Here is an 11,018-nt window from a genome sequence, read left to right as displayed (position 1 = left end):
TGTGCTCTTTCAGGTTTCTCTTCCCGCTTGTACATTTGTTCAACAAATATTTATTGAGCACCTCACAAGAGGAGGAGGCAGGCAGCTGAATTGGAATTTTTCAGGCTTTATTTATTTATTAGAGAGAGAGAGAGAGAGAGAGAGAGAGCGTGAGTGTGAGCAAGTGGGGGGAAGGAGAGAGGGAGAAGGAGAAGGAGAGAATCTCAGGCAGATTCCCCACTCAGACCATGACCTGAGCCAAAATCCAAAATCAAGAGTCGGACACTTAACCAACTGAGCCCCCCCCCCCCCCCCCCCCCGCCCCGGGCGCCCCTGGAATTTTGATACAATAAGATAAATGACAACCGGGGGAAGCCCGGGTGCTATGAGAGCACACAGAAAGGGGAGCGTAAGGATCAGGGGAGGCTTCCTGCGCAAGCAACTTCTGAGCTGGGAATTAAAAGTTAAGGAGGGCTTAGCCAAGAGAAGGGGCTGAGAGGGCGTGAGAGGCAAGGGAACAGAGAGAGTGTTGAATTTTGTAGCTGGAGCAGAAACTGGGTAGGTTATGAAGGAAGGAGGGATTATAAAGAAGGGCAGTGGGGAACCACGGAAGGGTTTGAAACCTGGGGGCTGGCGGGGAGGGGGGACACACCTCAATCACATTTATAATGTAGAAAGGTTCCATGAGCTAAGAATCGACTCTCCTTATCTATCCCATGTGCTTGTTAATAAATCAGAACCCTGGACTTGTGGGTGGCAAATAAGGAGTCTTGATGGATTTGTAGATGGAAGGTCTGAAGCAATAACCCAAGGGTTCCTTTTGATAATATGCAGAGGAGACTTTTCAATTTTGACTTGATCTTTCTGTCTTTAAAAATCCCTGACAACATTCCCTATATTTCTCTCAAAACCAAAGCCTGAGTAGGGAGGAGGGTGGGGGCTGCATGACTTTGTTCTCTCTGTTCTCCGCTGCTCATTTCCGGGGCATTGCTGTGAATTGCTCATCCAAAGCCTTGCTCCCCATGAGGAGGGGACCATTTGAATAGCAGCAGGGGAGTAGGGGAAGGAGGAACCACACGCAGGGTTCGTTCATTAAGAAAATATATTTGGCATATTCAGACAATGGTTTGAGCGAGTTAAAAATAACTCCTCGTGAAAAATTAATAGGGAGTTATAAGTGAGTGTTTTAATACAAGCTCACAGAGCAGGGCAGATTCTCCAGGTGGCTGGCGGCTGACATCACAGATGGTGCAGGGTGTTTATAGAGCATGGTGTGGCCAGAGAGGAGAGTCGTCTGCACAAGTGAGCTCACCTTTTCTCCCAGAACCCAGAGAGGGAGGAGACGGAAGGAATTGTTGTGGTTGCCAGTTCCTGAGCTAGGTGACTTATTTCTTTTCTCCCTGTCCATCACACTCTCCTAACTGTGGACGTAAAAATTGTAGTGAACTTTGCCTGGTTGCTTTGGGTGAAGTTGATTGAATGTCAGAATTCATAAAATGGCCTTTCTGGCTCTTCTCTCTTCTTGGTGATGAACCCTGGGTTGGCTGCCGCCCCCATTTCTCCTGTGCTTCCTGACCTTACAGCCTGCTCCTCTAATTCTTGCAGGTGGCTACGAAGGCCCTGTCCCTTTCTCCCCCTTCCTCTCTTCTCACAGCGCCCCTATGGGCCTCGGTGGGTACAGCCAAGGGTTGGACTGTACTTCCTTTGCCATCAGCACACCTGAATGGCTGATACAGAACGAGGAGAAAGGAGGCCAGTGCCATCTGACCTTGGCTAGCTAGTGTGGGGGCTAAGGGTTTTAAGATGGGGCGGGGGGGGCGACCAATATTTGTATTTTAAACTCAGATGATATTTAAAAAATGGGTCTGTAATTGCAACGAGGCCCTCTAGGCCGTGAATTAATGTGTCATAACTCACGCCCAAGCACTGCGCAAACATCCCGCGTGTGAATTATTGCACAATAAATTCATGCCCTGTTGTGTCTTACAGCTTAATTAGTACATGAAGCTACATGAGTTAGACGAACCCAAATGGGATTATGTCATGTGGTGCGTAAAAAAGCAAAATGTTGGGAGGTATCTGGCACTTTTTCCGGGGGGAGAGCAGAGCTGATTTTTCTGCCATGTCCTTCGGTGTCCGTTTCTGTGATATTTGGGCTGCAACAGGTGACATAAGACTTCTGAGTGTTGGCTGGTTGGTTGACTATGGGTTCAGTGAATATTTACTGTTTGCTGTGTCTTAGGCGTCACGGAGGCCTAACTCACATAAGGTGAAATACGAAGCAGCAGCTCTGAAGCCCGGGCACCCGACCCCGTGGCCCGACCCCGCGGGGCTTAGCTCAGCCTCAGCGAACCCCACGCGACTCGGCGCTCCTGGGCTGGCTGCGGTGCTCTGGTCTTAGAACCGTCTTCTACTCGGGCCAGAATGCTGTGCCAGGCACTTCGCAGATTTGGTGAAAAGCTGGTACGTAAGCACACACTGGAGCAATACGTGGCTAAGATTTCCGCTGCCGGCAGCCTGCGCACCGTGGACATAGTGGCCCTGGGCGTGGGCAACACGGTGGGGGCCGGCGTGTATGTCCTGGCGGGCGAGGTGACCAGCGACAGGGCAGGCCCGGCCGTCGCGATCTGCTTTCTGGCGGCCGCCCTGCCCTCTGTGGTGGCCGCCGTGTGCCACGCGGAGCTGAGTGCCCGGGCTCCCCGGTCGGCCTCTGCGTATCTGCACAACTACGTGACCGGGGGCGAGCTCGGGGCTTTCCTCACCGGCTGGAGCCTCATCCTCTCCGGAGTCACCGGGGCGGCCAGCATGGCCCGGGCCTGGAGCTCAGCTTTCGACAACCTGATGGGCAACCGGCTCTCCGGGGCCTTGCGTGAGCACGTGTCCCTGTCTGCTCCCCACGTCCTAGCAGGACACCCCGACTTCTTCGCTGCGGGCCTCGTGCTGCTGCTCACCGCGCTGCTGGCTCTGAGGGCTAGTGAGTTCGTCCTGGCCACTTCGGCGTTCACAGTGGTGAACGTCTTGGTTCTCAGTTTTGTCATCATCTCTGGCTTCATTAAGGGGGACCTGCACAACTGGAAGCTCACCGAGGAGGACTACACGTTGACCGTGTCTAGACTCAATGACACCTCTGGCCTGGGGCCTCTGGGCTCTGGAGGGTTTGTGCCTTTCGGCTTCGAGGGGGTTCTCCGCGGAACAGCCTCCTGCCTGTACGCATTCGCAGGCTTTGACAGCATTCTTGCTGCCGCCGAAGAAGCCCAGGACCCCCAGCGTTCTGCCCCCGTGGGCATCGTGATCTCCGTGTTCATCTGCTTTCTGGTGTACTTTGGTGTCTCTTCGGCACTTACACTCCTGGTGCCCTACTATCAGCTCCAACCCGGGAGCCCCTTGCCCGAGGCGTTTCTGCACGTTGGCTGGACCTCTGCGCGCTACGTGGTGGCCAGTGGAGCCCTCTGTGCCCTTTCTACTGGCATCTTGGACTCTATGTTCCTCAGTCGCTGGATGCTCTACGTGATGGCCAGCGATGGCCTCCTGTTCCGTGTCCTTGCCAGGTTGTACGCCAGGACGGGCATCCCTGTCGTGGCCACGGTGGCCTTGGGCATTATCACAGCTTTCGTGACACTCCTCTTCGGACTCACTGACCTTGTGGACCTCATGTCCATTGGGACCCTGCTTACTTACTCCCTGGTGGCTCTCTGTGTTCTCATCGCCAGGTATCAGCCCGAAATGAAGGATGAAGATGATGAAGCAGGGGCGCAGCAGGAGGACGTACCCGCAGCAGAGAAGCTGACCCTGCGGGGACTCTTTTGTCCAGGCAGCCCCACGCCCACTGCGCTCTCCGGCCTGGTTGTCTATGTCTGCTCGTCGCTGCTTGCTCTGCTGCTGACTCTTCTTGGCCTGGTGCTGGCTCAGTGGCCAATTCTACTGCTTTCTGGAGACCCAGGGTGGATCACAGCGGTTGTGCTGCTCCTGGTGCTCATCACCGGGATCACTGGGGTCATCTGGAGACAGCCACAAAGCTCCACCCCCCTTTACTTTAGGGTACCTGCTCTGCCTCTCCTCCCACTGATGAGCATCTTTATGAATGTTTACCTTATGATGCAGATGGCCGCTGGCACCTGGGCCCGATTTGGTGTCTGGATGCTGATTGGGTTTGCTATCTACTTTGGCTATGGGATCCAGCATGCGTTGAGGATTAAACCCACTCTAGTCAGGCCCCAAACTGAGGACCCTGAACTCAGCAGCACCAGTACATATTCGATTTGACATCTTCACACCTGAATGCTGTCTGGTCTCCCTGCCCTATAACGGAGAGTACTCTGGAGCACACAGAAAGCCAGCCCTCCCGTGGCATGTTGGGGGGAAACACTAATAGAGCTCTGTGTTTATTGTGGAGTGAAGGATGTGTCTTTGCTCTTTCTCATCTTTTTCTTTTTTTTTTTTTAATTTAACTTGTCTACTTTTCACTTGTGTCTACTTGCTGAATTTAAAAAATTGTTATTAAAAGAAACCAGAAAAAGTGTTTTCATTTCCTTTGGGTAAATAGCTTGTGGTGGAATTACTGGATCATATGGTAATTCTATGTTTAAGTTTTTGAGGAACCTCCATACTGGCTTCATAGTGACTGTACCAACAGCCACCAACATTGCATGATGGTTCCTTTTCCTCCACATCCTCACCAATACTTGTTATTTTTGTCTTTTTGATTTTAGCTATACTGACATGTATAAAGCCATAACTTATTGTAGTTTTAAATTGTATTTTCCTGATGATGAATCATGCTGAACATCTTTTCATGTGTCTGTTTGCTATCTGTATGTCTTCTTTGAAAAAATGTCTATTCAGGTCTGTTCATTTTTAAATTGGATTTTTTGGTGTTGAGTTGTGTAAGTTCTTTATGTATTTTTAAAAAATTATTTACTTATTTATGATAGACATAGAGAGAGAGAGAGGCAGAGATACAGGAGGAGGGAGAAGCAGGCTCCATGCAGGGAGCCCGACGTGGGCCTCGATCCCAGGACTTCAGGATCACGCCCTGGGTCAAAGGCAGGCTCTAAACCGCTGAGCCACCCAGGCTTTATGTATTTTGTATATTAACGTCTTACTGGATATATCGTTTGCAAATATCCTCTCCCATTCAGTAGGTTGCCTTTTTGTTCTGTTGATAGTTTCCTTTACTGTGCAAAAGCTTTTCACTTTCACTAATTTGAAAAGATGTATGCACCCCTATGTTTTTGCAGCATTATTAACAATAGCCAGGATAGGGAAGCAACCCAAGTGTCTATCGATAGATGAATAGATGTGGTATATATACACAATGAAATACTACTCAGCCATAAAAAAGAATGAAATCTTGCCACTTGTAACAACATGGATGGACTTAGAGGGTATTATGCTAAGTGGCATAAGTCAGAGAAAGACAAATACCATTTGATTTCACTCATATGTAGAATTTAAGAAACAGGACAAATGAATAAACAAAAAAAGACAAGCAAACAAACAAAAATCCCTAGACTCTTAAATACAAGGAACAAACTGGTCGTTACTAAAGGTGAGGTGGTGGGGGAAGGACATAAAGGGAATTAAGAGTGCACTTAGCAGGATCCCTGGGTGGCGTAGCGGTTTGGCGCCTGCCTTTGGCCCAGGGTGTGATCCTGGAGACCCGAGATCAAATCCCACATCGGGCTCCCGGTGCATGGAGCCTACTTCTCCCTCTGCCTGTGTCTCTGCCTCTCTCTCTCTGTATCTGTCATAAATAAATAAAATATTTTTAAAAAGTGCATTTATCTTGAGCACTGAGAAATGTACAGAATTTTTGAATCGTTATATTGTACAGCTGAAACAAATATGATACCATTGTATGTTAATTATATTTCACTAAAAAAATAAACTAGAAACAGACAAAAAAAAAAAAAAGCTGAACATAGTCCCTGCCCGTAAGAAACTCATATTTTGTTTTTATTATTTTTTGAAGGAGTTTATTTTTTTTTTTTTTAAGATTTTATTTTTAAGTAATCTCTACACCCAGTGTGGGGCTCGAACTCACGAGATCAAGAGTCCCATGCTCTACTGACTGAGCCAGCCAGGCCACCCTGGGAGCTTATATTCCAATACAAGGGATAAAGTATAGCTGCAACACAAAGTAGAAAGTGTTGTCATAAGAAATATCCAGATAAAGTGTCTTGGAAATTCAGAGTCGAGGAGGATCATCTGTGGCTGGCACAGTGGTGAGGGTTGTTGATTGGTGAAATCAAAGAAGACTGTAGAGGAATGGTGTCTGAGTTGGGTCTCTTCAAGGACAGATAGAATTTTGCCACAAGTGGGCGGCAGGGAGAGATTGTAGGCAGAGAGAACAACACTAGGAGAAGTACAGGAGAAAGAGGCAGTGTTTGGAGCACACCGAGGCTGGGCTGTGTGAGACAACAACAGAACATGCACAGGTGGATGGAGCCGGAGCTGCCCTCTGAGCACAAAGCACTTTGCCTTGAACTCAAGCACCTGTGCTGAAAATCCCTGGGTTTGGTTCTTCTACTTGGCGGTGATACCTGTATTCCTGGACTTTCTTTTTTTTTTTTTTTCTGGACTTTCTTTTTCTTTTTATTTATGATAGTCACACACAGAGAGAGAGAGAGAGGCAGAGACACAGGCAGAGGGAGAAGCAGGCTCCATGCACTGGGAGCCCGACGTGGGATTCGATCCCGGGTCTCCAGGATCGCGCCCTGGGCCAAAGGCAGGCGCCAAACCGCTGCGCCACCCAGGGATCCCTTTATTTTTCTTTTTTAAGATTTTATTTATTTATTCATGAGAGACACAGAGAGAGGCAGAGACACAGGCAGAGGGAGAAGCAGGCTCCCTGTGGGGAACCCAACACAGGACTCATCCCAGTACCCTAGGGTCACACCCTGAGCCAAAGGCAGATGCTCAACCACTGAGCCAGATGCCCCCATATTCCTGGATTTTAGTTTCTCCACTATTGCCTGCTTTAGTCACTGGCTCAGATAATGCACAGCTGAGAGCCTGGTGTCCTGGGTTTTAGTCTTGTTTCCACCACTAACTACCAATGTGACCTTGAGCAAACCATGCAGCTCCTTCATTGCTCTATTTTTCTGTAATGTGAGAGGTCAGAACTGATCATTTCTCAAGTTCCATTTAGTTAAAAATTTTGAGAATTTCCTTTTTTTTTTTTTTTGTCCTGTTATTCTCTCAGCTAGGCTCTATACCGCACGTGGTCTGTAGCTGCCTCCTGCCCACTTTTCACAACAACCCATTGTTGGAGCTGTAGAGATACAATAAATAACATTGCATTTCCCCCTTTCTATGTTTGGAAGCAACTGATGCTCAAGACATACAGACAGATGATTAAACCGTCCACTTTAGATCTGCAGCCTAATTGGCTTGCAAATACCGAGTCACTAAATTAGAAAGACTTATTCCTCATCACAAGTAGTGCGGAACAGCCCCTGCCTTCTACCACAGGAGAGAGCCTGCTTTTATTAGATTTTCTCATGTATGAGCAGGTTGGTTCTGGGTAAAAAAAAAAAAAAGGAAACCAACAAAAAACTGGAAGAGGCTGAGCTGGGCATGCTCAGTGCTGTCTCTTCAACTCACTAACCAAAGTCACAATGAGAGAGGGGTATAGAGAGAAGCCAGGAATAGTACTCTGCTCAGTGGTGTTCAGACTTCAGTGGATGTCACCTCACCTGGAGGTCTTGGGAAAACAGCTTGCTGGTCCTGGCTCCGGCATTTGGAAATCAGTTGGTCTGGGTGGAGCCCAGGAGCTTCTAACAAGTTCCCAGGTGATGCTGATGCTGCTGGTCCAGGGACCCAACTTTGAAAACCAAAGCTGCAGCTGAAGCCCTTCCACATGTAAAGATAAAGTGAAGGAAACACACGAACCCTCTTAACCCTTAACCTTCATTTAACAAACATTCAGATTAAAATACCATTGTTAATCCTTTCACAGTGGGGAAATCATAGTGAATCATTTATTTATTTATTCATAGAGTATGTATATATCAAATCACCACAATGTACATCTTAAATATCTTATAATTTTATGTCAATTATACTTCCTCACCAAAGCTGAAATAAAAAAATAAAATACTACACTTATCTTTATTTATTTTGTTCCCTAGGTTGTAGGTCATAAGGAGTGTATCGTGTTTACTCCCCCAGAGCATTCAGCTGGGAGCCAGGCACAAAATAAACATTTAATAAATTCATGTTAAATTGAAGTGAGCCTTACAAGTCTCTTTGGTACAGAAAATTCTCCTTCCTTTCAGGCTAGCACTGTGCTACTCCTTTCAAACTATCTTCTAGGAAAGACTCCTTGACAAATGGCATTTCTGTCCATCCAGAATTGTATCTAGATCTGTACCCAGGCACTTCTAATTCTGCCTTTGTTTGGCTATCCCTGAGTTCTGGTGACTATCTTATCCTGTCCCATCACAGTGGAATTTTGCTGAGGGCAAGGGGGAGGTTCTCTCCTAACTCTAGACCCAGCAAAGAGAACAGTGTTGTTCATTCAAAGAGCAGCAGGGAAAATACAGCCCTGGGGCAGGAGAATGCCTGAACTGACCTCCTCTGGTCCTTCTCCATCTATTCCCATGGGACTTGGGGGAGGGGCAGGAAGGAGCAATTTGATAGAAGGCCCAACCCATTCTACCTGACTCCATGGAAGCCCTGAAGTCTAGACTGGCTCCAGCGTGGGCACAACAGGCATCTTTCTTGAAGCAGAGTTCTATGCTTTGGGACAGAAGGGCCAGTGTTTTCCTATTGTATTTATGTATGGGGCCTACCCTGGGAGGGAGAGATAGGAAGCTGCTTGCTTGCTTGTGGAATTTCTTATATTCGCAATAGGGAGAAGGTGACTCCAGGGGAGCCTGCTAGAGGCAGGGTTACCTATATACCTACCAACTCTTTTTATTTTTTTTTGAAAGATTTAATTTATTTATTCATGAGAGACACAGAGCGAAGGAGGCAGAGAGAGAAACAGGCTCCATGCAGGGAGCCCAATGAGGGACTCGATCCCGGGATCCCGGGATCACGCCCTGAGCTGAAGGCAGGCGCTAAACTGCTGAGCCACCCAGGGATCCCCCTACTTACCAACGCTTTTAGATGCTGTGTTGAGACACTGGTGCAAAAACCTCGTGAGACCATCTAAGATTCTCTGGAGAGAGAATTTACACCCCAAATGGGGAGAAAAATGGACTGAAAAAGGAGGAATGAGGAACTGGATAGGGATGGCGACATCATTACTTTGGAAGGGAATGTATGAGTAGAAACTGAGAAAGGTATTGGTCAAGAGACACTTCTGGAGGAGGATGCCTATGGAGCAATTTGGGAACTAAAAAAGGGATAGGTGATTTGGAAAAGAAATGAGAGTAATTCTAGCCTACACGGACCTTTAGGAGTCATGAAAGAATGAGAGTGTTGTGAAGGATGTGTTTTTTCACATTTAGAGGGAATTTATGAACTAAGGTTTGTATTGTCTATTTGCCATGGAGTGAGACTTCTGAATCAGGAAGGTATGAGGTACGATTCTCATTGCCATCTGGAGGATGGATAGACAGAAAGACATGGATAGACAGACTTCCTGGGAGACCATTGCAGAGACTACTCCAGTCATCTAGAGCCTTGCTTTTCAAAGTATAGACCATGGACCAGCAGCATGGGTATTACCCAGGAGCTTGTTAAGAATGCAGAATCTTAGGCCCCAACCCAGACCTACTGAATCAGTCTGCATTTTTAATAAGCTCTCAAGTGATTTGTATGCTCTTTCAGGTGTGGGAAGCACTGACCTTAGATGATCAATGAGAGGGGTCTGGCCTCAGATGAGTACTTTATGGAAGGCCTGAAAACTCTGGAATTGGGAGCGTAAGAGGAGGGCTGTAGGCTGGGGAAATCGGGTTTGGGGAAGAGGGAGAAGTGTGGGCCCTGATTCCCCTCCTGTCTCCAGGCCTCCCACACTAGTCACTATGCCAGGGCTTGGCACTCTGCCCACTTTGGGAAGATGCCTGGTGTGCCCACGCTGGAGTCAGCCTGGTCCTCAGGGGCTCCCCTGGGGCAAGCGTTGCGTGGGTCGGGACCGCTGCCAATTTTGTTTCCCCTATATCATATGATGGACTGAAAGGGACTGGGGAGGTCATATTAGTCATGCCCCGCCTCGGGGCTGTACTGTCCCTTAATCAAATGAGTGATAATTTGGTGATACTAGTTGAGGAGGCTATGGGGGTTGGAGGGATTGAACAAGGAGTTCTTAACTGTCATAGAAATTAGGATATTTTCATCTCTCAAAGATAATTTCATCTTTCAAAAGCTTTAAGGAGAGGTCTGGATAAGGGGTTACACCCTAGTAGGGACCAAATTAATGCTTTGTATGGGACCTTTTGATGATTTTTTAATGGGTTAATAACAAAATACATGAGACCTATAATTCCAGAGATCTGGGGTAATAAGCAATGCAACAATTTTACCAGATGGGTGTTTGAGAATTTTAAGCTTTTGAGGGTTTGTGTATCTCGTTCCTAACCAGAATGAATGACAGGGAGAGGCCAATATTGAAGGAAAACAGATTGAGATTGAACATAAGGAAGAATTTTCTGAGATTAGAGGATGACTAGGGCAGATGGGAGGGTTCAGGCTCTTTGGCCATGTGTATGGCTGTCTCACTTGGCCTTGGAAGGCCACAGATGGGCTCCTGCCCAGAATCAGGGAAATGCACAAAATGAACTCTCAAAATCTTTTTTATCCCAAGAATTCTCCAATCAACTCCTTAAAAGAGAGGCTGGGGTGTATGTGTGGTGTATGTCAGGTGGTGAGGATGATGAATGACACAAGGAGAAAACAATCTTATTAGAACATTTTGAAATCTGCTAAGAACTTTGAAACAGAGCTTGGATTTAGGGGAACAAGTTGCATTTTAGAGCTCAAATAAGAGTTTTAGATTACCATGACCTTTCATTCCATGTATTTATCTTGTCTCATTGATGAGACTGTAAAAACTCCTAAGGGAAAAGAACATCTCTTTTATCACTTCTTTA

At 47.2% G+C, this 11,018-nt stretch overlaps 1 pseudogene; it reads left to right on the top strand.

Annotated features, from left to right (window-relative positions):
- Positions 1 to 1,016: 1,016 nt before the first annotated feature.
- On the top strand, positions 1,017 to 7,983 carry LOC144297549 (cationic amino acid transporter 3 pseudogene; annotated as a pseudogene).
- The last annotated feature ends 3,035 nt before the right edge of the window (positions 7,984 to 11,018 follow it).

Source organism: Canis aureus, chromosome 25 (assembly GCF_053574225.1).
Source record: "Canis aureus isolate CA01 chromosome 25, VMU_Caureus_v.1.0, whole genome shotgun sequence".
NCBI lineage: Eukaryota > Metazoa > Chordata > Mammalia > Carnivora > Canidae > Canis > Canis aureus.
This window is presented reverse-complemented; position numbering and strand designations above follow the sequence as displayed.